Source organism: Herpailurus yagouaroundi, unplaced genomic scaffold, assembly GCF_014898765.1.
Source record: "Herpailurus yagouaroundi ecotype Mexico unplaced genomic scaffold, PumYag 163, whole genome shotgun sequence".
Lineage (NCBI taxonomy): Eukaryota > Metazoa > Chordata > Mammalia > Carnivora > Felidae > Herpailurus > Herpailurus yagouaroundi.
This window is the reverse complement of record NW_024412404.1, coordinates 67,401,624-67,406,757: the sequence shown is the minus strand read 5'-3', so window position 1 is coordinate 67,406,757 and position 5,134 is coordinate 67,401,624. Positions and strand designations below refer to the sequence as shown.

At 60.1% G+C, this 5,134-nt stretch overlaps 1 long non-coding RNA gene across 1 annotated transcript; it reads left to right on the top strand.

Annotated features, from left to right (window-relative positions):
- Positions 1–1,202: 1,202 nt before the first annotated feature.
- Positions 1,203–3,575, top strand: LOC121037416 (uncharacterized). The gene is made up of 2 exons (XR_005793772.1): positions 1,203–1,804; positions 1,927–3,575. It is a non-coding gene; the product is annotated as an uncharacterized LOC121037416 (long non-coding RNA).
- Positions 3,576–5,134: the final 1,559 nt, after the last annotated feature.

The window sequence follows — 5,134 nt, the reverse complement described above, 5'->3', positions numbered from 1 at the left end:
CCCGCCCGGAGCCGGGGGGCGGGGCGTGCGCGGGGCGGGGAGGGGCGTGCGCGGGGCGGGACTGCGCGGGGTGGGCGGGGCCACGGGAGGGGCATGCTCGGGCGGGGCGGGGCCAGTGGGAGCCTGGCAAGGACGCCGGAGCGACCCTGCGCGGGGCGGGGAGGGGCGGGGCGGGGCCTCTCGGGGGAGGGGCTGAGCACTCGGGGGGCGGGGCCTACGCGAAGCGCTCCTGCGTCAGCCCCAGCTGCTCTTCCGCCGCCCTCCCATCGGTCAGCGGCCGCCCCGCCCCGCCCCTCCCGGCGCCGAGGCTGCGCACTGTCTCCGCCCCCCGCACTCCTGTGACGTCACGACCCGGCACCGATCGTGCCTCTTAAAGGGACCGTGCGTTCGCCCGCAGGCAGCGCTGCAGGAGCAGAGGGGCAGCTCCGGGGTTTAGTCGTGTGGCCCGCGCTCGACCCACGAAAGTGGGAGGCGGCGGGCCGGGATGTTTAATTAACTCTCACGCAGGCTGTGGGGACCCCAGCCCAACGTGGGGTTCAGAGGGGCGTGAAGGCCTGGGCCGGACAGGGACGCAGGAGGGGAGGCAGGCGAGGGTCTCGCGGCCAGAGACGGAGGGCTCAGAGGGCTCGGGGAGAGGGAACTCGAGGAGGGGTCCTCGAGGCGGGGGACAAGGGTCGCGGGCTGGGGAAGCGCTCTCGGGGGCGTGGTCGGGCGAGGTGGGGGCCAGGCTGGGGCGTGGTCGGGGGGGTGGCTCGAGGCTGGGGCGTGATAGGGGCCTGGGGCTCGCGGCGGATAGCTGGGGTCTCAGGGCGGGGCGGGGCGCGGACTGGGGAGGGGATCTCGGGGGCGTGGTCGGCGCGGGGGTGGGTGGGCTCAAGGCCGGGGCCTAGTCGGGGGCAAGGGGCTGGGGACTGTGGGTCTCAATCCCCGGGGGTGGGCGGACTGGGGAGAGGATCTCCGGAGCGTAGTAGAGGCTTGGGGGGGGGGGCGGGGCGGGCACAGCCGGGGGGGGGGGGGGGGGGGGGGGGCTTGTCGTCGGAGCGGAGGGCTGGGGGGCTAGGGCATGGTCGGGGCAGGGGTCTCAGGGCCGGGAGCCAAGGTCTCACGGCCGTGGGCGTGGGCTGAAGCAGGGGATCTCCGGGTCTTGGTCGGAGCGAGGTGGGGCGGTTCCGGGAAGGGGCGTGGTCAGTGAAGGGGCCTCCGGAGCTGGGGTCTCTTGGGGGCGGGAAGCAGGCTGGGGACCAGGATCTCGCGGCTGGATTGCGTGGTCCCCAGGAAGGCAGCCCCGACACGGACCACACAGTCTCTGGGGCACCGGGTGGGACCCACACTTGCCAAGCATCTTGATGGCTACATTGTAAAAAGGCGACAACGGAGACCCAAGGCTAATTGAAGAAAATCTTTTATTCAACACACTGGATACACACGCAGTCCACATTTAAATGTTATCAGTGAAGTGTTTTCGCGGCTGTAAACCTGCGCCTGGGCGCACAGTAGGCCTCAGCGCCGCCGGCCCCCTGCCCAGGAGAGCTATGCCGGTGTGGGCAGAGCCAGGGGCAGCCACGCCAGGTCGCCCTTCAGCTGCCCCCCCCCCGCTCCGTTAAAACAGACGGCAGCCCCCACCTGCACGAAGTGACAGGCAGCTGCGCCCTTGCCAAGGAAAGCATCCCCTCTAGTGATAGTTGGGAGATCCTGCTTACAGCGTCCGCCTCGCCTCACCACCAAAACCCTTTGACTTGGAAACTGATGTCTGATTCATTCAGCAGGGGTAGCGGACAGACTGAATTGGGCCCACCGGAACGTGGTAAGCTGAAGCCCCATCCCCCAGGATGCTTGTATGCGCACATGGGGACCACAAGGAGGTGATTACGGTTAAAGGAGGCCAGAGGGTGTGTCCATTTTCCAAGAGAATTCATGTACCTATAGGGGAAGACCCCAGAGCACCTGCTGTCGCCCACACCCTCCAACCCCTGGCAGAAAACAGAGAAGAGGTCGTGGGAGCACACAGAAGGTGGCCGTGGACAAGCCAGGAAGAAACCAGAGCTGTGGGGACTTGGCCTGAGACTCTGGGCGTCCAGAACCCCGAGGAATACATTTCTGTAGGAAGCCTCCTACTGGGTGGTATCTTGTTGCAGAGCCTCCCTGACCAATACGGTATCTTGTTTCCCTTTTCACGAAATCTGCACGTGCCAAGGATGCCCTTCGTAGAAAGCAAATGCAGAGACATCACTGATGCCTGGAACCTGCCTCCTAAGAAGTGGCACTGCCTGTTCACCTGTCCGCAGGCTGCCTCTCCCGCCTCACCTCCACCACCTCCGCACTCCTGCGTGCGTGTGTGCTGGCTCACTCAGAGGCTGTGCCTGAGTCGGAGAACACCCAGCCCCTGCCCTGGCACCCTCCTCGCCCAGCACCCACCCTCCTGGCTCCCCTGTCTGACCTCTTCCCCCCGTCTCCAAGCCCCCAGCCGGCCTTCCCACTTGGTGGGCAGGCTTGCCCTCCACCTTCGGAAAGAAGGATTTGCAGTCCTTCCTCCACCCAGCCCACCGCCCCCTCTCGGTCCCGCCATCAGCTCACAAGCAGGCTGCAGTGTCTCATATCCTGTCAAGTCCCCCAGTGTCCTCCGCCCCTCTGTGCCCTCCCGTCTCTGCTCCTTTGCTGCTGATGCCTCTCCTAGGAGCTGACCAGTCTGCCCCAAGTGCCCTCAGCTGTGCTGCCCTCACCCTGACGGGGCCATTCTCACGGTTAGTGCGGGCCTCCTAATTCAGCAGCCAGTCCCCACCCCAGGCTCCCACCCTCCCGATTACCCCCCAGAAATAGGGTCTGCCTGCTGACGATGACATTTGCAGTCCTGGTCCTCCCCCTGGCTGCCCACCCCCTCTGCCTCCTTTGCTTGCTCCTCCTGGCACTCCGCCTGAAGTCCTGGGGTCCCCAGGCTTGGTCCCGGCTCCCCCTTCCTGTGTGCACACTCCCTGCTGATGGTCCTGAGACGATCGCTTCACACTCTCTCCACGTGTCTGCTGCTGCGCTGGGAAGGGCTATCGCGAACCCCGCAGACGGCAACGAGTTCCGGATTCACTCCCGCCTCCCGAGGCTCACACTCCCAGGTGCCCACCTGACGATGCATGGAGCCCAGGCCACCTCGGGTCCTTGGCAGCCTTCTTTGTCTCTCTGCCCCAGAGGCAGCTTCACTGGCTTCTTCCGGCCCTTCCGCCTCTCACGTGCTCCTTCCTCCTTCAGACCCCCTGACCCACCGAGCACACCACCACGTCGTCTTTCCCTTCCCCTCTGCCTGTTGACCCCCCCCCCCCCGCCAGGCACACAGGTGTAGCCCGCCACCAAGAAAGAACAAATATGTGTTACGTGAATAAATAACATGTCAGAGCCCTCGCCATGCCCGGGTCCTGGGGGCCTGACTTTCAGAGACGCTGACTACTAACATCACCGCTATTAAAAGCCACGTTCATGAAATCATGGGTAAAAGGGAGGCTTACTTTTTCTTGTGTGCCCTTCGTTACCTGTGGGATGCTGTCCCATGTCTATGTTTCCTTTGCCAAAATAACAATAGCATTCTTTAACTTTTGCAACTTATTATATACGTCTTGCAAAGCCCACTTAACAGGCTCCAGGAGAGGCCTGGGCCCCCCTAGCATCTGGGTCTGGATCTGACCCCTCAGTGTGAAAGGGCAGAGGAGAGGGGTGGAGGTAGCCAGAGCTGTGATGTTGATTCCTTGGTGGCAGCCAGCCTGACCCCACCCAGCCTGCTTAGCCAGACGCTCTCTGGACTCCCAGGAGAGAGTTTGGTCCAGTCTTCTGTTAATAATAGGCTGTCAGCCTTTTTTTTTTTTTTTTTTTTTTTTTAAGGACAGCACATTAGCAACTAAATATCATATCACTACTTAGTTTAAGATAGTAACCGATTTACTTATGGATTCAGACTATTGGATGGTTGGGAGGTTTACACCGGGGATTCCCTCTCCACAAAAATGCTTAAAAGCCGTCCTTCAGCAGATGGAGGGATGGATGGATTGCACTTTGTAGTTGCAATGCATGTGTTAACTGTGTAGCAATCAATTTGCAATACCACTACCGGGTGAGTCACCCCTAGTCCTTTCTATAGAACACACTGTGTTCAAGGGCTGGCTCCAGTCAATTTTCTGCAGAGATCCTGGCCAGACACGCAGCGAAGGGAACCCAGGACTGTGTCCCCTTGGTGAGGGGCTGGACTCTGTCGCTTCAGCCAGAGGGACATTTGCCATCAGCAAGTTAATGGGCGGCTTATTATTTCACACTCCTCTGGGAACGGGAGGTTTCTTTCCTTCTGAATTATTTGGATTCTTTCTTCATTAATCAGCTTTCCCCAGTAACAGCTATCGCTTTGCAGACACCCACCGTGTGTGAGGCCTTTACAATTCTTGCCTCTAAGTCCTCATAAGCAGTCTTGGCATGAGGCATGTATCTCTGTTTTGCAGATGAGAAAACTGAGCTTTGGGAGTAAAGAGCTGGCCAGCTCCACACAGCCAGCAGGTGCAGGGCCAGGACCCCAAGACCTGGTGACCCCCAACAGCACATGCGGCCTTGCCCTCGTCCATTCATTCATTCATGCATTCATTCCTTTACTCATTCACGGATTCATTCAACAAATCTTCATCGGACACCTTCCCCATGCTTGGCAGTACCCTGGGCTCCAGGAAGAAGTTGGCAAATGTCCTCGGGACGCTGAGGCCACAGCGGCAGAACGGGTGAGAAATGCGCACGGGGTCTCTGTGATTGGGTGGTGCTGTGCCCGCTTACGGAGACTCTCCTTAGGAAAGTCACATGCTCATCATAGGCGATTCGAAGTCTGTAGAGTTGCACACAGAGTCTGCTTCGGAGGAACTATGGCTCATAATTTCACTCCAGACAAACCAAGCCCTAGCTGACAGCACTTTTGCTAAGTAGCCTTTACACCTAGCTCCTCACCTAGCACTCTGGTCAAGCCATACACACAGTTCTGACTCCTCTTTTAAAACCCAGCATTATGGGGCGCCTGGATAGCCCAGTCAGTTGGGCGTCTCTTTTGTTGAAAAAAAATTTTTTAACTTTATTTATTTTGAAAGAGACAGAGACAGCACCAGTAGAGGAGGGGCAGAGAGGG